At 35.6% G+C, this 13,416-nt stretch overlaps 1 pseudogene; it reads left to right on the forward strand.

Moving 5' to 3' along the window:
- Window positions 1–375: 375 nt before the first annotated feature.
- LOC143681559 (vasculin-like protein 1 pseudogene) overlaps window positions 376–13,416 on the forward strand; it is a 45,995-nt pseudogene continuing 32,954 nt past the window's right edge.

Raw genomic sequence — 13,416 nt, forward strand, 5'->3', positions numbered from 1 at the left:
AGTGTTAACAATGGAGGAAACTGTGTTGCAGGAGATCAAAAATTCTGTTTGATTTTTCTATAAACCTGCCAATTCTCTAATAAAAGTAAACATTAAAAAGCATGCAGTTTTCAATTTCATAACTTAGTGATTATATCCCTTCTCTTCACCCTATTATAAGACAAGTTCAAATTTATCTAAAGTAAGGTGGTATCTAGAAAATTGCAAGTTTTTCATACACATTAATACATTTCCCTTTAAAACAACCATAGCATAGATAAATGTGACAACACATAGATAAAAATTCAGTTCCACATCTCTATCTCCCCTTTCCTTTACAATTCCCAGACCCTAGTAAAGGGCTTTGATGTATGAAAAAATCACAGTTCCGGGAAGATGGCAGAATTCCGGATAATGGCAGATTACGGCAGATCGAGTTCAGCCCTACCCCAGGAAAAGTTAGAGAAGGGAGGGAAAGTGACTGAGACAATGATTCTGGACTGTAACTGACCTGGGAGAGTCTCCTGCACCACATAGGGCAGCCCTGGTTGCCAAAGGTGAGAAAGTGAGAAGCAGAGAACCGGAGCCTAACGCGGAAGTCCGGCGCACTCAGGAGTGCAGGACAGGGAGATGGGAACTAAAAAGTAAGCCAAGCTGCAAGATGGAAAGCTCTGTCTTCACCAGCGGAGCCCCACGACCCACAACTCACCTCACACCCCACACTCCTGAACCCCGTCCCCCCTCTGCCCCACCAACCCCTCATACACATACCCACCCCATACCCCCACCCCAAGTGCAGACAAACCCATCTCTCCTGCACCCCTCCTGAGCACTACCTCCCCCTCCCTGCTCCCTGCAGGTGGTCACCAACGCATAAAGGCTGCTGGCACTTACCTCTGTACCCAGGCTACACTCGCACCCAGCTCATACAGTCGCACAGCCCTAAGCCATCTGCCTTGAGCTTTCCACACAGGTACACCAGTTTATGGCACTCCTAGACTCATGCATGCGCAGGACCCCCAGTCATGCTCTCTAGTTCTGAAAAGCACTGATCTGTGCAGCCTAGTCACATCTGCCTCCTGTCCATGCAGACATAACCCAATCCACTAGCAAAGGTCTGCACATGCACAGGAAGGGCTTTGCACCCTAGGCTTGTGCACCTGCACAGCAAGCCACATCCTTCCCAGCTACTGGGCGCCCACGTTCACAGGCACCAGCATGGCATCCCCAACCTGTTCCTCTACGTGCACTGCAATGCATCACTGCACTGTTGTACACCACCTTATGGCCTGCATCCTGTTACACATCCATCCCACAAACACAAGTCTTCAGACTACTGAAGGGAATCAACTTACAAAGTAAATCAATCAAGATATTTACATGAGGAAAAAACAATAGAAGATCACTTAAGCATATCACAATGTAGACAGATATAGCCCAGCCTAACAACCAAATTAAAACACCAGAGGAGACAGATGGTTAAACAACTAACCAAAGATGTTCATATAATTCTACTAAATAAGATAAGTGGGATGGCTAATGACATAAAGGAGATCAAGAAGACACTAGAAGAACATAAAGAGGAATTTGAAGAATAAATAGAAAACTAGCAGATATCACAGAGATTAAAGATACTGTTGACCAAATACTATACGAGAGACACACAACAGCAGATTTGAAGAAGAGGAAGAAAGAATAAGCGAACTAGAGGACAGGACAACTGATTTCAAACACTCAAAACAGCAAATGGCAAACCAAGGTGGAAATATTTGAATTGGATCTCAGGGAAATGATGGACAAAACAAAGCACACAAATATAAGAATCATCAGTGTCCCAGAAGGAGAAGAGAGGAGTAAAGGGCTAGGAAGAGTAGTTGAGGATGTAATGGGGGGAAACTTCCCAACCCTTATAAACTATATAAATATACAAGTCAAAGAAGGTCAATGAACTCCAAATAGAATAAATCCAAATAGGCCGTCCCCAAGACACATGTTAATCAGTCTGTCAAATGTTGAAGAGAAATAGAAAATTCTGAAAGTGGCAAGAGGAAAACAATCTACTACATACGAGGGAAACCACATAAGACTAAGTTCAAACTATTCAACTGGCACCATGGAGGCAAGAAAGCAGTGATGTTAAGGTCCTGAAAGAGAAAGACTTCCAGTCAAGAATTCTGTACCCAGCCAAAGTGTCCTTCAAAACTTAGGGAGAGTTTAAAAGTTTCGCAGACAAACAAATCCTGAAAGAATCTGTCAACAAGAGACCTGCACTACAAGAAACACTAAAGGGAGTTCTGCCAGTTAGGAAAAATAGGAGAGGAAGTTTTGGAGGAGGGCACAGAATTGAAGAGTACCAGTAAAGGTAACTTAAAGGATAAAAAGAGAAAAAGGGAAAAAATATATAGATATGACAAATAAAATAAAAAAGATAAGGTGACAGATTCAAGAAACACCTTTCAGTAATAACTTTGAATGTTAAAGAACTAAATTTACCAGTTAAAAGATATAGATTGGCAGAATGGATTAGGTAATAATCCAGCTATATTCTGCTTACAAAAGACCCATTTTAGACACAAGAATACAAGCAGATTGAAAATGAAAGGATGGAGAAACATTTCCCACACAAGTTGTAACCAAAAGAAAGCAGGAGTAGCTATACTAATATCGAACAAAAAAGACTTTAAATGTAAAGACATCATAAGAGAAAAAGGATATTATATATTGATTAAAGAGACAATTCACCAAGAAGAAATAACAATCATAAATGTTTATGCTCCCAATCAAAGAGCTCCAAAGTACATGAGACAGACATTGGCAAAACTGAAGGGAGCGATAGATATCTCAACAATAACAGTAGGAGATTTCAATGCACAACTGTCCCCTATAGATAGAATAACCAGAGAGAACATGAACAAGGAAATGCAGAAGTTAAACAACTTGATAAATGAATTAAACCTAACAGATGTATATAGGACATTGCACACCAAAACACCAGGATATATATTCTTCTCTAGTACTTATGTGCTTATGGAACATTCTCCAGGAGAGATCATATGCTGGGACATAAAACAGGTCTTTATAAATTTAAAAACATTGAAATTATTCAAGCACTTTTTCTATATACGGAGATTGAAGTTAAAGTAATTCAGAACACAGGGGTAAGGAAGACAATGTCTATATGTTAGAACCACACATGCTCTTTGACACCAAAGAAAGAAAGATTTACTTGGTCTGGAACCAACATAATCTAACTCAACCTATCTGTATAGTTCATTTGAACAATTGAAACACAGGGAGCCCAGAATAAGAATGAGGTTTTTTAATCCTGTATAACTTAATGTAATGCCTGCATGCACCCTTGAGTATATTAAGCAGATAATCAAAAAGTATTGGCAAAGTCCCTTGTGGAATGGGAGAAAAAATATGGAACTATTAAACTTGATGCCTGGATACACCCTTGAGTATATTAAGCAGATAATCAAAAAGTATTGGCAAAGTACCTTGAGGAATGGGAGAAAAAATATGGAACTATTAAACTCGATCATCAAGGAATCCCCTGATATTGTGTCAAACTTTAGGGACACTCAAATCAATAGGCCAAGCCCTTGATCTTGAGGCTTGCTCTTGTGAAGCTTACATATGTAGCAGAGAACATTAGCCTACTTATAGGTATGCCTAAGAACTATTCCTGGAGGACCTCTTTTGTTGCTCAGGTGGGGCCTCACTCTCTCTAAGCTCTACTCTGAAAGTGAAATCATTGCCCTTCCCCCATGTGGAACATGACATCCAGGGATGAGGGTCTCCCTGGCAACCTGGGAGATGACTCCCAGAGATGAGTCTAGCCCTGGCACTGTGGGATCAACAATTCCATCCTGACCAAAAGAAGAAAAAGAAGTATAACTAATAAAGTATCAGTGGCTAAGAGAGTTCAAGTAGTGTTGAGAGGCTACTCTGGAGGTTGCTCTTAAGCAAGCATCAGTTAGACATTGTTACCTATTGTAACTTGCCAAACCCCAACCAGGACCATTCCAGCCAATCCTAAAGAACACCTAAGGCAATATATAAGATTCCACAAGGGTTCTATGCACTAGACTTGCCAGTAACTTTCCAGAAACCTACAATCTCCAGATGGGCCCCTGGACCAGATAAATCCTGAAACCTAGAGGGCCCAGCCTCTCCAGAATATCAGATAGTCCCATCTCCCATATTACTGACAGACCCTACCAATGTGAAAAATTAGAATGGCCATAGCCTACACACCCCTAAAGAGAAGGATAGAAATATTAAAGGTGATGATGGAGTTATACAGAGAAGATAGGATTTAACAAATGAGTATGATTGCTGAATCATTAAATTGGTATCTCTTTTAGTCTCCAGTGTCTTAGAACAGCTAGAAGCAAACACCTAAAATTGAGGAATTGTAACCCATACCAGACTCTGAAATATGTTCTACAACTAATCATGGTGCTGTGCTTTGAAATTTATTGCTTTTTTGTGCATATGTTATTTTTCAGGAAAAAGAAAAATAAGCCGTTTATGATGATAAAAAAATTTATTCCTTCTAGCCTCCTATATTCTGGAGCAGCTAGAAGGAAACATCTCAGAGGATCATGTGGTAGCCCATAACAAACTCTGGGATCTATTCTGTAACTACTTACAGAGGAGTGTTTTGAAAATGATTGCTTTTTTTCTTTCTCTGCTTTGAATATATGCTATGTTATACAATAAAAAAGTAAAAAAAAAAAAAGTCATGTCATAAATTATCAAAGCCTTTGGGAATCATATATATGATTTAAAAAAAAAAAAACCTTTCTCCCAATTAATTTTGTCTCCATTTTTTATCCATTATCCATTTTCCATTCAGCACTAATATATAAGTGTGTTGAGGAAACAGCAGTTGTTACTGTAAATATCTGTGACTCCACGCCATCTAAACACAATTTCTAACAATTAGCTACAAATAGTAAAATGAAGATGTGCTCAAATTCTCAGTAGTTCATCAGTGTTCATAGAAAAATAAAATGAAGGTTTTCATTGATGTCAACCATTTGAATGCAATTCTTTTTCTTTATCACGGGAAGAAAACCATTGAGAACTCTGGTCAGATTCCAAATACTATTTAGTTTAATGCTCAAACATATTCTTCATTGAATGCTGGACACATAATACATAAAAGGTACTATATGAAGTTGAAAATAATACTCCCATACTGAAAATTAATTTCTTCATTTTCAAAGTGCTCTTCCTAGAATTATATGACATGGATAAACAAATTCATATTTCTTGTATGGATATGTTCATGATAAGTATATAATTTTAAATCATAATACTTAAGGTTAATCAGTTTTATTATTTTCAAAAAAAATGAACTATAATTCTGTAGAGATTTTGCTTGTACTTCATTATTTCATATTTGTTTAAGTATGATTTGTTTAAGTATTTCATATTTGTTTAAGTATGTTCTTCCTCTTTGAAGGAAGAATTTCAGGTTATTTTAATATTTATTCCAGAAGAAGATAATTCCTAGAATTCTTACTCTTTCACTATTGAGAAAACAGTAACAAGTGATAAAGAGACATTTCAATGCCTTCTCTCATCCTGTCTGAGAGAATGATAATCAAATCTAAATAGCCTGAGAGCACGCTGGAATTTTTGCTTTAACTTTAGGAAAAAACATGGCTTTCTTTATGGTTTTATGTTTAGAACCAGTTCTATTCTATGAAATGTGTTTTATAGAAAGAAAATCGCTTTAAGAAGTAATGGCAAACTATGTGTAAAACTCTCGACATAATGAAATATATTACATTATAGAAATTTTAATTATCTTTAAATTGCATGTTTTCTAGAAACACAGGTCATTTAACTCTTAGCCTGTTATATTTCCAAACGAACATATCAATTTTATATTTTATAAGTTGCTATATATTGATATTAATAAGATTAATATAGACAGCTTTTCAGGTACAAAGTGCCCTTATAGTACACAACACTATAATATAATTAAATGCATTATATATATTATATATAAATGCCACATGCATATCAGTTTTATTTTCTATGTGAAAAAGAATTTTGGTGTTTTTACAGGTGGCATATTTCTGACACTTCTTTTTCAGTTTTTCATCTCTAATCATATGCCTGATTATCTAGCTACCAAAAGAAGCTTTCCTTTACATTATGGATTAACTTCAAATATTATCTTGAGCTAATAATACTGTGCATTCATTGAGGTTTCATCACTCATATGAAAATAAATCTCTGGTTTCCATTAATATCAACACTGTATTTATTCAAAATAATTCTTCTGCTTACTCCAATTCAGCCTTTGAAGACATGGAAAGGAAAGGCAGTAATGTTCTTGATTACGTCTCGTGGTCAGGGGTTCAATCCAGAAGGGAAATACTGAAGTTTCTCTATAATTAAGGTTTCATAATGAAAAGTGAAAGCCCTCGAATTTTTTGAACTGGCTGCTGAGAAGCACAAAACATTTGGCAAAGATAAAAGCAGAACTTATTACAAGGTTAAGTTCATTGATAGTTTCACATTAATTTCCACTACAGAAAATAAATGGGTAGTTTGAGTGTAAGGGCAATGTTGCCTCATAAGGAGTTTTCCTTTTATTGTGTGAAAACTGCTTCAATCCTCAAAGCTTAAGGGCATTTTTCTTTGATAGGACTTTGAAAATACCTCCTTCTCCTTCAGTTTCTAAAGCCTAAGCATATCTTAAACGTGTTTACAGACCTTCTTCTTTTATTTGGGATCTATCAGATGCTCTTAGTGCCTTATAAAATGTCTAGGCAACCTCTTGGTGCAAAAGAGCATGAAACTTCTCTTTCCCTAAGCTAAACTTTCATAATACTTTCATATTTCTATGATAAATGTATCTTTACCAGATGAACCATAAAGTTATATGATTGATCATTTGAATTAACATGTCAGAAGTTATGGATTCAAAAGAAGATAGCTTGGGGTGCACTGGTAGTTCAGTGGTAGAATTCTCGCCTCACATGCAGGAGAACCGGGTTCGATTCCCGGTCCATGCACTTCCCCAAAACAAACAAGCAAACACACACACACATACAAAGCAAAAATTCATCAAATGGTGCTGCGATAACGGGATACTCACTTGGAAAAAGAAAATGAAATGTGACCCCCACCATTCAGCATACAAAAAAAAAAAAAAATAGGAGATGGTAATTTTGCCAAAAATTTCTATAAAGTTCTTGAAGTGCTCCTCAAATCATGTCAAATATCCTTTCCCCTATATTCTAAAGTGAAAAAAATATTTATCCTGTGCTTTTTTGAGACAGTTGGGCTTAATTTGGCGTCAATCTAATTAATAAGGTAAACAAGTAGTCACTTTTGGTGATAAAATTAAATTGACAGTAAGTTAAATTTTTCTTTATATTGGTTTTGTATCTGTCTTTTGTAGCTACAGATAGTAAGTCTTCACACACTTCCTCTAGAAGATCCTTTGATCTTCTAGCTGGGCTTGAGTTTTTAAAAGGAATTTAATTACATTGCTTTTTAACCTCCCTTAACCATAACACCATTGCGTCATCAACCTGCATTATCCTCATATTTATCTTCAACTTGGATTTGAGAAGGAAAATGGTCAAACTTCTGCTTATACTTTGTTTTCTCACCATATCCCCAAAATATGTGATTCTTCTTTTCTTCAATTGTGCATCTTTTTTATTCCTTATCTCAAAGTTAATCAATGGAAAGAAATCGCTAGATAGGAATACAGAGTAAACCAAAAACAATTAGCACCTTTCCATTCCCTGCATAATACAAACACACATTTAGAAGATTTAAGCAACCATTATTCCCTCCAAAAGGAATTTAGTATCCTCACTCAACAGTTTTCATTTATTGCAGTGAGTTAGTATTACTATGCAGCAAATAAAATGGTACTCCTGATACCTGATATTCTCTCATAGAACTAAATGGATTCTCTTACATTTCATAAGTTCTCTGGTATACTGTTTCTGTTAATTTTATAAACATTTCTCTTTGCATCTAAAACCCTTGAGTTTTAGTTTCATTTTTGTTGCTGGGTTAAAGGGAGAACTCAATCTGCGCAATTTAAATGATCCTGAAGTATCAACCAACTCAACCGTGTCAGAATAAGAACACATCCCTTGGAAATTGATAGCCCCATGATGCAAATGATACCTAACTCCATTAAGAGCCAAAATGATAGCAAAGAACAGCCACTGCCCCAATGTTTGTTTGCTGAGTAATGTGTAATATTTATATAAAAATTATTCAATAAGTATTTATTGATTGAAATTAATTGAGTGGAGAGAAAATAGAGGGTTTTCTCTTCAGGGAGATTATTCCTTAGTATTTGATCAAAAATCATCTTGAATTGTTTCCTATTCAAAGATGTATAAATCTATATAGCAAATGAGATACAATCTTCTGCTTCTGAGACATCACTTAGAACTCCTCATCTAGATGAATACTGAGTAGATGTTTCACAGTTATTAAGATAAAAGTTATTCTTCTTTAGATTTCCATGGTATTCACTTGGGTCTAGTTGTTATCTCATTAGAGGGCAATTTTTGTTCTTTACAAAAGTTCATGTAATAAATGACTTTTAGATGCTCTCCAAAAAACACCACCAGATGGCAGTATTTCAGAAAGTAATCCTTGGATATGGCCATATATAGTACCAAAAATAAAGGATTATATTTTGCTATATTTTTAGGAACTTAAAATTATTTTAACATTTTTCACCATCAGTAATTAAAAACTAATGACACTAGGAAGTCTATTTAGTATTAAGCAAATAGTTGCCATTAAGTAATATAACTGTCAATTTGTTCCAAAACATTAGTAAGTTTCATCAAGATATAAACAATGTGGCACTTAAGGATTTCAATGGATTCATAAATCTCTTAGCTGCTAGCATGTTGGTCTATAACTATTACCAGATTTATTTTTTAATTTTGATAAAATAATTCATTCTAATAAAACATCAATTATACTTTACTTCTGCATGGTTGCTTAATAACCCATTTTAGAACAAGAGATAGAAATTAGATATAATGCATATTAAATACATCATTAGTACATTTAACAACAGTGCAGATTTGGGGATCAGCAAATGTCTCAATTTTAACTACTATAATAAAATACTGAGATATTGCATGCAAAAAGAGAAGATGGTTTTTACCAGAAGAAAATTACTTCATTTCAGATTTATAAATATTTGAAATGAGGAGGTTGATGCAAAAGCTGAAGAGTAGTAAGTAGCTTTGAGATTTAAAATGTTATTCCTTTAAGACCTGTTTTAATGACCAATTATTTCCATATTTTAGAAAAAGAAAAGATTGCGGCAGAGTACTATAATAGTTGTTAGGGCTGCAACTGAGTGATGCTAAATATTTTTCTAGTGCCAGCAAAATTCACCATGCTAGCAATGCTAGATACTGAAACGTCACCAGAACACTGTAGAAGTATAATCCCTGCATTTCAAATATTGTACAAATAGTACCTGTTTCTTATTATTCATCAAAATTCTTAATAGAACACAGTATAATGCAGAGTTTAACATATGGAGAAAAAAATACACACAAAAATCTACTTTTCAATGATATTTTTTACCAAAGAAAATAGGAAGATACTATTTCTAAGATACAGTTGGCACTGAGTTATAAAAATATGAATAACTATTGTTGGAGAAACCCTGACATATTTTGTGAGGTCCTGCTAGAGTGAACAGTTTCATTTTAAAAATTGAAGTTATTTAGCTCTCTTTTTAGATTAGCTATAATTATTAATATAAATACATGTTAAAAGTTTCAATTTTGAGAACTGTCTAATCAAAACAAGGATGATCAAAAGTAGAGTCAGCATGCATCACAATGTTTTGTCACATGATATGATGTGATAACCTCTTTATGGTCCCTAATATCTCCCATCAGCCCTCCACTATGTTAAAACTGGAAACATAGTATTAATACCTTGAGTTAAAGCATTTTATTCAAGAAGTTCTGGTTAAAAATTTACCAATCTTTTTGTGAGACACAATCAAGCTGCAAACATTCAGAAGGCTGAAATCAGGAAAATGTTTAACAGTGCAAGATAAAGCATATCATGCAGCCATCTGCTGACTGAGGAAGATGCTTGTGTGGATGCAAGCATTAATAATGTTACAGGATGTCTTACCATGAGGAGGAGAAAGAGAATAAAAGCTCTATATAATAGTGAGTTAATTATCCAAAAGAAGACATTAGGAAATTTCAGTCAGTGAATGTCAAAGGTAAACAAAATTTGTTATTCTTCAGTATTTTGTTATTAAAATTTGCAAGCATACAGTAATGCTGAAAGAATTAAAGAATTTTACATTCAACATTCCAACAACCACTACATAAGTTCTGCATTTAAAATTTTTTAACTTATTTTAAAAATATCTTTCCATTATTCCACTGCTCTGATCATCCATGGAAATCATTTAGCTTTGTGTATTCATAAAATTTAAGTTACAAATGTCAGTATAAGTTCCTCTAAATATTTTTTCATGCAAATTATGAACAAAAGTAAAATATTTATAAACTTTTAAGGTAAAATTTATGTACAATGAAATACATATATCTTAACTGCATAAATTTTGGCAAAGGTACTGTTCTAATTTGTTTATGCTGCTGGCAATGCCTAAACCAGAGAGGAGTTGGCTTTTATAAAGGGAATTTATTAAGTTACAAATTTACAGTTCTTACACCATAAAAATGCACTATGTAAGGCATCTGAAGAAAGATATTGTGCAGGTTTATCATATACCTCAGAAAAGCCATGGTTTAATTCTGATTCAATCTATGGAGCCAGACCTATTGTTTAGGGTGGGAAATTTTTATTGAATAGTTTCTATGGTGATGTGACACACCCAATTGTGGGGGTGGCCTTTTGATTAGATGGAGAAGTGACTTCACCCATTCAAGGTGGGTCTTGATTACTTTGCTAGAGTCCTTTAAAAGGGGGAATATTTTGGAGGAACCTAAGATACAGATGCTTAGAGAACAGTTACTTCAGAGCTGACAGAGACATGGATGTTTGGAAATGCTTGGAGTGCTGACAGAAAAAGTAGATGCCTAGATATAGGCAGAGCACAACAGACCTTGCCATGAGCCCTCCCTTGAGATGCTGAGCAAGCCAGAATCCAGAGTTGCGTCCTGGTGGAGGTAAGTGAAGCCCCACAGACCCTTAGAGAGGAAACCACTGGCATCAGAAACTGGAAGCAATGAAACTTAGAACAAAGACCAGCAGATGCCAACCATGTGCTTTCCCATGTGACAGATATCAGCCTTTCCTGATTCAGGGTATCTTTTCCTGGATGTCTTCGTTTGTACATTTTTCTGGCCTTAGAACTGTAAATTTATAATGTAATAATTCCATTTATAAAAACCATTCCATTTCTGGTATATAGCATCTGGAAGCTTTAACAAATGGATACAAATACTTGATTCAAGAAAGGCTGATCTGGGAAGGCCCATGGCTGGCATCTGCTGGTCCTTTGGGTTCTGGTTTCAAACAACTTTCTTGGGGGCATTTCCTTTCTGCATCTCCAAGTATCTGTGTGTGTATTGACTATGAAGCTTTTTCCAAAATGGTTCTCATTTAAAAGACTGTAGTAAGCGACCCACCTTGAATGGATAGAGACACATCTCCATGGAAACCATCTAAGCAAACGTTACCACCCACAACCTGGTGCATCATATTTCAATGGAAGCAACTTAATCAAAAATATCCCACCCAACAATATTGAATCAGAATTAAACAACTTGGGTTTTCTGGGATACACAGCTGTTTCAAGCTGGGACATTTCACCCTCTGGACCCCCAAAAGACATGTTCTTTCCATATACAAAATACATTAATTCCATTGCAATATCATAATGCCTTAAGCAATCTCAGTAACAATAAAATACAGTATCAAGTTTAAAACAGTACAAAATCTCATGTGCTCGGTTAAGTAGATTCCATGGAGATGTTTCTCCACCCATTTAAAGGTGGGATAATTTACTGGCGTCCTTTAAGAGGGAAATATTTTGGAAAAAGCTCCAGAGCTAACATGAGACCCAGACATTTAGAATGCAGAAAGAAAATGTCCTGGGGGAAGCTGTTGGAAAGGAGAAGCCAAAGGACTAGCACACACCAGCCATGTGTTTTACCAGATTGGCCTTTCTTGAGTCAAGGTATATTTCCCTGAATGCCTTAGTTTGGACATTTGTATGACATTAGAACTGTAAACTTGTAACTTAACAAATTCCCTTTATAAAAGCTAATCCATTTCTGGTATGTTGCATTCTAGAAGCATTAACAAACCAATGTACCATCAAAAGGTCCTACCCACAATTACATGGGTCCCATCTCCATAGAAACAACTTAATCAAAAAGATTACCCAACAATATTGAATCATGACTAAAGAACATGGCTTTTCTGGGGTACATGACAGTTTCAAACTGGCACAGGCATGCATCTTATACTTTTCCCAGAACTTTTATAATAGAACCATACAGTATGTATTATTTATGTAACAATTTCCACTCAGCATAATGTTTTTGAAATTCATCCTTGTTTTGAATATCAATATATTATTCTTTTATGGCTAATTAGTATTCTGATATGCAAATATTCTAGTATGTTTGTCTCTTTTTCATATAGAGTATCTCTTAGCAGTTTTCAGTTTCTGTTTTTTATAAATAAATCAGTTTTGAACATGTTTGTTCACATTTTTGCTTTCATTTTCTTGAATAAATACAGGAAATGAAATTGCTGATGTATAGTTTGGAGATATTATTTTTAATCATTCCTTTGGGGGCAGATCTTGAGTGGGACCTTTTGGTTAGGTTATTTCAATTGAGATGTGACCCACCCTATTCAAGGTGAGTCTTAATCTTTTTATTGAAGTCTTTTGTGAGAGGATAAAAGACAGAGAAAGCCCAGAAACCTAACAGAAGCTAAGAGATGAAATTAACAGAGCACAGAGTAAAAGCCCCCAGAGAAGCTGAGAGACAAGGACACACCCACACAATCTGAGAGAACCACTGAAGCCAGAAGCTGAAAGCAATAAAACCTGGGGGAGAAGAACCAGCAGATGCCAGCATGTGCCTTCCCATGTAACAGAGGTGACCCAGATGCCAGCAGTCTTTCTTCAGAGGACGTGTCCTCCCATTGAGGCCTTAATTTGAACATTTTCATGACCTTAGAATTATAACGTGAAAGCTAATAAATCCCTGTGTTAAACCAGTCCATTTCGGAATATTGCATTTTGGCAGCTTTTGTAAACTGCCACAGCTGAGTTGGGGCAAGCTGGGCTTTTTTAAAAAGTGTACATACCAACTCTGATCACAAGTCCAGACGATATGGAATAGACTAGTTTCTCCCTTCTCCTCCCCATTAAGAATGACGACAAACCCTGGAGATAAT

Source organism: Tamandua tetradactyla, chromosome 1, assembly GCF_023851605.1.
Source record: "Tamandua tetradactyla isolate mTamTet1 chromosome 1, mTamTet1.pri, whole genome shotgun sequence".
Taxonomy (NCBI): domain Eukaryota; kingdom Metazoa; phylum Chordata; class Mammalia; order Pilosa; family Myrmecophagidae; genus Tamandua; species Tamandua tetradactyla.